We start from the raw sequence: 9686 nt of genomic DNA on the forward strand, positions 1-9686 counted from the left end.
ACTCACTCACTCAGTCAGTCAGTCAGTCAGTCACTCAGTCACATACTTACTCAGTCACTTACTCACTCACTTACTCACTCAGTCAGTCACTCAGTCACTCACATACTTACTCAGTTACTCACTCAGTCACTAAGTCATTCATTCACTCACTCACTCACTCAAACAGTCATTCATTTAGTCAGTCACTAACTCACTCTTAGTCACACTTCCTGACGTGCTGCACCACTCTACCTCTTTCACGCACTAACATGTCGCCAACATCTGAAATTTTTCACCCGTTAGCACGGCTGGTCTGTTTCTGCAGGTCCGTTTATTAACAAAATCATCAGCCCTACTAATAACCTGCATGCTTACTGCTCATGTGTGTCTCTGTTAAAGTTTAGCGTTACTTCTCAGAGTTTCTCACAAACGAGAAGAACAAAGGAATAGGCTTCTTTCGTTTTCCAGCTTGGAAGAGAAACGGCACAAGCCATGACTCAGATGCACATCGAGGTTTAACCGGTTAAGAGCCAGGACGAGAAGATTGATTGATAGTGTAACACTCTCAAGTGACGAGGAGACGTGTTCTCTCTTTTGCCGTTCCCGGCTAGATTTATTGCGTAACTCCATTGCAGCCACAGCACATGTCTCTCACACACTGCTCTTCACTTCTGGCACTGAACCAACGCCACCACTACTGGAGTGCGAAGCTCGTTCCCAAGCAGCAGTAAGGCTGGGGAGCACCCCGTGGACTTCTGCACCGCCGACCTACACGCCATGAGCACCAAAGGCAAGTGCCTGTCCCAGTCCCGCTGATGCTCAGACACATGAAGAGCCAGTTGCTCCCCGAGGGTTCGGTTGAATCTCTCGACTAATCCGTCACTCTGTGGGCGCAACGGTGTGGTGCGGGTCTTATGAATTCCCAGGCGATTGCACATCGCGGCGAAAACCCTGGACTCAAAGTTACGACCTTGGTCACTATGTAGCGATTCGAGCACCCCTAAACGACAGAACATGCCCTCAACCAGTGCGTCCGCGTCTCCGCCTCCATATCAGCAATGGGGTACGCTTCCGGCCATTTGCTAAAATAATCCATGGCCGTCAGGATGTAACGGTTGCCCCTGTCAGTGATGGGTAACGGGCCCACGATGTCCACCGCCACTTTTTCCAAAGCGGCCCCCGCACAGAGCTGTTGGAGCGGGGCTTGTGAATGCGTACACTCGTCACACCTCCGGCAAAAATCCGCCACATCCCTCTGATGTAGAGTAAAAGCCTTGCCGGAGACGACACAGGGTCTTGGTGGCCCCAAAGTGCCCTGACCCCAAGGCACCATGCATGGCCTCCAACACAGCCCCCTGCCTGCTCCACGGAACCACCAACTGCCACGTCTCGCCTCCCCCAGGTGCCACCCAGGCCCGCTGCAGCAACCCCTGGCGCAACCTCAACTCCCCAAACTTGGCCCAGAGGCCTTTGGTGCTCCGGGACAGCGCCCCCACATCCTCCCACGGTGGACGCTCCTGAGCCTCTACCCACTGCAGCACTGGTTGCAGATCAGAGTCCTGCTCCTGTTCTCGCCACCACTCATCCGGCCCAATGGTCTGCAACTCCCCGCAGAAAACCTCCCTTACCTGGCCTACTGCCCTGAACTCCTCCCTCTCTTCCTGCAATCCCTGCTCCCTGCCCTCTGCACACTCACAAAAATTACACCCCACCTCAGTGCAGGGCCGGCGCGACGAGGCGCCTGCATTGGTGTGCCGGGTCCCCGGTCGATGCTCAATCTCAAAATCGTATGCCTGCAGTTCCTCCAACCACCTGTCGATCTGGCCTTCCGGTTCCCGGAACGACATCAGCCACTGTATCGCAGCATGGTCGGTCCGGACTACGAAAGGCAGCCTGCACAGGTAGTACTTTTAATGTCTCACAGACCGCAGCACGGCCAACAGCTCACGACGCGTGATGCAGTAATTGCACTCTGGCTTCTCGAACGCCTTGCTAAAGTAGGCCACCATCCTCTCACCCTAAGGCCACACCTGAGAAAGTACACCCCCTACCCCCTCACTGCTCACGTCGGTGTCGAGGACAAAAGCTAGCGATGGGCTGGGCGGCACCAGCACTGGGGCCTCACACAATACACTCCTCAGTCCAGCCATAGGACCAGTCCTTCTCCAACAGCCGGTGTAGGGGCACTGCAATGGTGGCCAAACCCTGCATGAACCTCCTGTAATACGAGCCCAGTCCAATGAAACTTTTTAGCTGCCTCCGATTTGTAGTAGGCCAGTTCCGCACCATCCCTACCTTGTCAGCCATGATCCCCTCCCCGGTCACCCTGTGCCCCTAGAATGAAACCTCCCTCTTCATAAAATGAATGAATTCATTGATATGATAATTCACTGATCTGTATGATAAATATAACAGCTCCTTGTGATTTTTTTGGATTTCAAATAATATTGTATAACACCAATATTTCTTATTCTTATCACCATCAGACAACACTTCATCTGTAGCTAAGATGGAAACAGGGTCGTCAGATCAAGAGGCACAGACATGTCAGGAGGATGCTGCTCCAATGGACAACACAGATGGACAGCAGGAAACTAGCCAGGACACCAGGAAACTAGCTCACGCCAAGATCAACGTGGAGCGAGTTATTGGTTGTATGCACACCAAGTTTAATATTAAATGGGACCATGCATCTGGTGTCGTGCAAATGAAGGCAAGGAAAAGACTTTACTTGATAAGGCACTTATCGTGGTGCAACTTCAAGCCTGCAGCGCAGATCCTTTCCAGGACCCGTCTGAGGGCCTCTAACGCAGACTCAAAGGAGCCCCCATGTGCCAAAATGTCGTCCAGATACACTAGACACTGTTCCCGAGGAACATCAGCCAGCACTTTATCCAACAACTGCGCAAAGGTGGCGGGTGCATTGCACAGCCAACTGCCATCGGCAGCTGGGCAGTGACTCCATCTGCTTCTGGGGGGGTTGGAGCCCCACCCCCCGGTCCATAGTGCTGGGCTCCATCAGGCAATGGGCTGGACACAGATGGGGAACAGACGGTCTCAGTATCTCCGCTAACCTGAACCCGGAGGCATCCCGACTGCTCCTGGCGGCTGGGACAGTCCCTCAGTAGGTGACCCACCTGGCCACACCCCCAACATGAACCCGCTGGGCCACGGGGCGGACGCCTGGTCAATGTTTGCTGGGGTGCAGGGCTGCGGAGCTGCGGAGCTGGCCAACCTGCGTGGTGAGCGTCCTCATCAGGCCGGTCAGATCGTCCACCCACTCAGGCTTAGTCTCTGGTACACGCACCTCCCGAGCAGCTCTCACTACGTTGGCACCGCCCCCTTGGTCTCTGGCATGTGACCACACTGCCTCTCGCTCCACTGCCAGTCTCAACGCCTCTTCGATGGAGGAAGGATGAGCCAACTGCACCGCGCAACGTAACTCCAGAGGATACAGAGCCCCTACAAAATGGTCCCGGGCCATCTGACTACGCACTTGTAGGGACATGTCAGCATATGCTGCGTCAAAGTCTTGATGTCGCCATACAGTGCATTAAGCGACTCACCAGTGCGTCTGTGCCTCCCGCTGAGTTCAGCCTGCACCGTCCACGGCCCCATGTCCGCTCCAAAACGATGGCTCAAAGCGGCCACCAGCTTGACATAATCTCCCCTCTCCTCCGGGCTCAACATGGTTATGCACATCAGTGCGTCCTCCGATAACTTTGATGCCAGGAAAAACGCCATGTCTGACGGCGACCACTCCATCCTCCCCTCAATCAGCTCAAACTGGCTCTCAGTCAGTCTTTCCATTGTACCGGGCTGTACCGCAGCTTCCAAGCGGGGGAAGAAAGCGACGGCTCCAGCACACGCTCCGAGTCTCCGCCGTCACCCGCACTCCGCCGCCTCCATTGTCTGTACTGATCTGTCGTGCACAGCTCGAGTGGCAGATGAGCCCACCGCAGGTTGACTCACCCCCGGAGCAAACAACATCCGCGGCCCGCCGTCCTCCTCCAAGCCTCCACAGGTACGCCATCCTCCTCCGGCTCCCGCTTCACATACACGCTCTTGTCCATGGCCGCCCTATCGCACACAAAAACAAAGAAAGAGAGAAAAAGGCGCGGCGAAAAATCTGCGGCGTGGATTCAATCACGATTCTGACACCAGTGTAACACTCTCAAGTGACGAGGAGAAGTCTCTCTTTCGCCGTTCCCGGCTAGATTAATTGCGTAACTCCATTGCAGCCACAGCACATGTCTCTCACATACCGCTCTTCACTTCTGGCGCTGAACCAACGTAAACACACTGGATGGGGGCGTGCTCTTAAACGTAGCTACGCTACAATAGACTTATTTCAAACGATTAAAATAGATGAAAATGAATAAACAATAAATAAAATAAGAAAATAATAATAACGCTAATAATAATAGCATCAGCAGGACAAGCGAATGATAAGGGACAATGCAGCTTCTTCAGGTGAATGTTTTGGTACTGATATGATAATTCACTAATCTGTATAATAAATATAACAGCTCCTTGTGATTTTTTTGGATTTCAAATAATATTGTATAACACCAATATTTCTTATTCTTATCACCATCAGACAACACTTCATCTGTAGCTAAGATGGAAACAGGGTCGTCAGATCAAGAGGCACAGACATGTCAGGAGGATGCTGCTCCAATGGACAACACAGATGGACAGCAGGTGGACCAGGAAACTAGCTCACGCCAAGATCAACGTGGAGCGAGTTATTGGTTGTATGCACACCAAGTTTAATATTAAATGGGACCATGCATCTGGTGTCGTGCAAATGAAGGCAAGGAAAAGACTTTACTTGATAAGATTGTTATGTGCCCAAGTGTTGTTCTGAAGCTGTCATTTTACAATGTAAACCTTGACTGACTTGTAAATATGTATCTTAATAACCAAATTATCTTTTTATGTCATGCATTTACCTTCATACATGTAATGATTTTTACCCATTATATGCAAATCAAATTTTTTTTGGCTTTTTGTAAAAATATGGTGCAAAGAAAAGTTGCATAATATAGCACTCAAAGAACAGACAGTGTTCACACTGCAAAACTGAATTCACACAGTTATTAAATGTACAATATAGAAGTAAAATGACATGACACCTCGAGGTAGGGGATGAGTAGGGCACATCAATTCCACAAGAAGGACATACTTTGCCTCCAGGGCCTGTTCAATGCGACAAAGTGTAAAAGTACAGAACATGTACCTCCATTGTAAAACATACAATAGTACAGTGCCTATCACAAGTATTCACTCCCTTGGTGGTTTTACCCTTTTATTGCTTTCATAAATCAATCATGGTCAATAGAATTTGGCTTTTTTCATACAAAAATGTATTGTAAAAAACTCTTTTTTCTATGAAGTAATGTTAATGAAACAAAATTATATAAAGAAAAATAATTGTTTGCATAATTATTCACCCCTACCTGGTTCTTTTTAAACCATTCCTGTGTAGCTTTTGCAGTATGGTTTGGATCATTGTCTTGCTGGAAAATAAATCTTCTCCCAAACTGTAGTTCTCTTGCAGACTGAACAAGATTGTCCCCCAGGATTTCGGTGATTTTGCTGCATTCATTCTGCCCTCTAGCTTTGGAAGCCTTCCAGGGCCGGCTGCTGAGAAACATCCCCACCGCATGATGCTGCCACCACCTTGCTTCAGTGGGGATGGTGTGTTTTTGGTGCTGTGCAGTGTTTGGTTTCCGCCAAACATAACGTCTTGTCTGATGGCAAAAAATCTCAATTTTGGTCTCATCAGACCAAAGAATCTTCTTCCACTTGACCATGGTGTTATGTCCACAAATTCACGTACACGACTGTGTGCTCACGGAGGTTTATTTTACAACGTGCACTCATAACAACACTTCCAGCGTCTCTCTATTATGACGTCACACTTATGCGACTTCGCTAACCTAGAGAGTACAGCCGTATGGTACATTTACCCCCCCGTCAGAAGAACACATACAAAAACAACCTGAACCGTACAGTGGCCTGAACATGGCCAACCTGACTAGATAACCCGGGTAGACTGCCGGATTACCTGCAAAGCCTTGTGGGTTATTCTGCCACATAACAGGCAATGCCCTAACTGTTTTTGTTTTTATGTTTTTAGCCAGTATCATAGTCCCTGAGGTAAAGAGGCCTACGGCGGACCCGGAATGGGCGGAGGTTGGGCTGTAGAGGTTCAGCTGGTAATTCCGCTTCGGGCGGTTGCCCAACTGGGACCTCAGGTTGGTCTCCCAGGAAGTCCCAGCTCGGAACCGTGTGCCCTTGGTCAGCCACAGCTTCTTGGTCAGAGGTGGACGGTGGTTTCACCAGCCTAAGACGGCTGGCGTGACAGCGTGAACCATCAGCCAGGCGAAAGGTTGCTGGTCCCAGCTGTGCGGTGATTTGTTGTGGTGCAGACCAGAATGAAAGAAGCTTATGGGACCGACTGGGTCGACGGATCCGGACCCAATCTAAGACACCAAGTGAAAGGCCCTTCACGCGATGCTTCCTGTCAAAACGCTGCTTCATGCAACGCTGCTGCTCTGCCACTCTCCCGCGTAGTGAGGGTGCTGCTGCTGGAGTGTTACCCCTCTGAGGACGTAGGCGATCCAGGGGAAGCTGCATTTCACATCCCAGCATTAGGAGTGCTGGAGAACTGCCCGTCGTGGCGTGCGACGTAGCCCTATAATGAAGCAGGGTGCTCTGTAGTGCTGATAAGAACGGGAGGCCGCCTGCCAGGTGTGCTCTGAGCCCATTCTTAAGGGTCTGGTTGAACCGCTCCACGCCACCATTGGCCTGGGGGTGGTAAAAGGTCGTCTTAATGTGTTTAATTCCCCTCCCTGCCAGGAAGGAAGAGAAATCGGCCGAGATGAACTGGGGCCCATTATCAGTCGTGACGGTATCGGGCACACCCCAACGGGCAAATAGAGAAGAGAGGAAACCGGTGACCACACTGGCAGTGACGGAACCTGTGGGCAGCACCTCAGGCCACTTAGAGTGGAGGTCGTAGGCCACCAGGAGGAAGCGTTGGTGCTGAGGGACGCCGTGAAGTTCCCCGCAGATGTCCACCTGGATGTGGGTCCACGGTGTTAGTGGCCACGGCAGGGGCTGCAGCGGCGGAGGCGGGGGAAGGCCTGTCTTACCGCTGGTGAGGCAAGCTGTACAGTCTTTTACCATAGTCTCCACGTCCCTGTCGATGCCTGGCCATCAGACCAAGCCCCTGCAGCGTTGCTTGACTCTAACAACACCCAGGTGACCCTCATGCACCATGGCAAGGATGCGCGCCCTCAAGGCGCTTGGGACCACTGTGCACAGCCCCCTTGCCACGCACACATCATTCCAGCATGAGAGATCGTCCTTGACGCGGTGAAAGGGTGCCAGTTCCTCCGAAACTTTGCTGGGCCAGCCCTCTCGAATGAAAGTGCGGAGTTGATTGAGGACGGAATCCTGCGCAGATCCCGCAGGGAAACGGCTCCTTGGAGGGGCGTGTGCAGCATGAGGACGAGCTCCGGCTCTGAAGGGTCCTGAGCAACGTCTCCAACAGTCTTAAGCTTGACCCTGGAGAGCAGGTCCGCCACAACATTGTCCCGACCAGGTGTGAACTGTGTGGTGAAATTGTATGCCTGCAACCTCTCAGACCACCGGTAGAGGCGCAGTGGCTTGTGTCCCGATCCCGTCGTGGCCAGCAGGGCTGTAAGGGCCTGATGGTCTGTCCGCAACGTGAAATGACGTCCGTACAAGTACATATGCCACCGTTCACATGCCCAGACACAAGCCAGCGCTTCCCTCTCACCGACAGAGTACTTCTGCTCGGCTGGAGTGAGTGACCTAGAAGCAAATGCCACTGGGCGTTCGCCCCCTTGCTGAAGTTGAGACAGTACAGCGCCAACCGCAGCATTAGAGGCGTCACAGGTCACAAATGTGGGGCTCTGTAGATCAAAGTGGGCGAGCACCGGTGGGGAAGTGAGCTGTGACTTGAGCCTAGAGACTGCGGTGGAGCAAGCAGGGGTCCAAGACCAAGCTGCATCCTGCTTGAGGAGGGCGCGCAGCGGCGCAGTGGTTTCGGAGTAGCGGGGAAGGAAGCGCAGATAGAAGGCAGTCATCCCCAGGAATGATGATAGCTGTGCAGGGCAGGAGGGCTCAGGCAGGCGCAGGATGGCATCGACGTTTGAGTGGAGTGGGCTGAGGCCAGAAGCAGTTAGACGGAACCCCACAAACTCGATGACCGGCACTGCAAAGATGCACTTCTCCCCGTTCACCGTGAGGTTGTGGCGAGCGAGCACATCAAGCACTCTGGAAAGACGGTCGTCATGTGTTGCAGCTGTCTCCCCATGCACCACGATGTCATCCAGGTACACGACCACACCCGAGATGCCAGCGAAGATGGTGGCCATGATCTTCTGAAAGCAGCTGGGGGCGGAGCTGAGACCGAAGGGCATGCGGGTGTAGCGGAAGACCCCCATGTGCGACACAAAGGCAGTGAGGTTGCGGCTGTCCGGATGTAGGGGAACCTGCAAGTAGCCCTGGCGAAGATCAAGTTTGGAGAAGACCGTGGAACCATGGAACTGAGCAGACAGCTCCTCCATCGTAGGCAGTGGATATTTGTCTGGGATCACAGCTCTGTTTACCTGTCTGAGGTCGACACAGGGGCGCAGGCCGCCTGACTTCTTCTTCGCCACCACCAGGTTGGAAATCCACGGCGAAGCGTCAATCCGCTCAATAATGCCCGCTTCCAGCAGCTTCTGCAGCTCAGCTGTGACATCGTCACGCAGGGCGAGGGGTAGCCGACGTAGAGGTTGAATGACAGGGGACACTGCCGGGTCAATGAGTGGCTGATGGTTGAACGCGGTGAGACAGCCCAGGCCAGCGAAGAGCGACGGCCAGCGTTGCTGCCAGGGCGCGGTCACCGTAAGTATGGTGGCGCCTGTGTTGTCCGTGATGGAGAAGCCCAAGGCGCAGAACAGATCAAACCCAAGGAGGTTGGCACCATGGCGGGACACCTGGAAGGTGAATGCGGGCAGGGATTTCGAGCCGTAGCGCACAGAGAAGGTAACGGTGCCCACCATGCCGATCTTAGTGTGGCCATAACCGTACAGCTCCTCTGCGCCCGCCCTGATAGTTTGATGGGGAAAGAGCTGCCGAACTGTGGACTCGCTGAGCAGAGACCTAGAGGCCGCAGTGTCCAACAACAGTGGCAGGCACACATCATCCAGCTCCACGGTGCACCACTTAAAAGCCTTGACGCTGGAGCCAACAGAGTGGATCGTGGATGGGCTGGACGGACGGGACAGACGAGGTCGGGGGTTCGTAGAGGTGGGCACAGAGCGGCACACTCTAGAGAAGTGGTTCAGTCTACCGCAGCGTTGGCATCTCTGACCAGTGGCTGGACAGGTCGGTGCGCGTGTGGGGTGAGAGGAAGAACCACAGTTACCACAGGGCCGACGTGCTGCGGTGCTCTGCCGTCCTGCGACATTCACTTCGAGTTCATCATGTGGAAAAGCGGGGCCTGAGAGCTGAGTCGCAGGCACCACGGCTTGTGCCAATGAAGCAGAGTGCGAGGGGGCGGGGTCGGAGGCTGCCAGATGCGAAACCAACAGAGCGGCAGACTCCAGCTGGAAGGCAAATTCCACCGCCTTTGACAGCGGCAGGTCATCTGGGGACATGAGCAGCCTCTCCCGCAACTTGGG

This window comes from Solea senegalensis, linkage group LG10 (assembly GCF_019176455.1).
Source record: "Solea senegalensis isolate Sse05_10M linkage group LG10, IFAPA_SoseM_1, whole genome shotgun sequence".
Classification (NCBI taxonomy): Eukaryota; Metazoa; Chordata; class Actinopteri; order Pleuronectiformes; family Soleidae; genus Solea; species Solea senegalensis.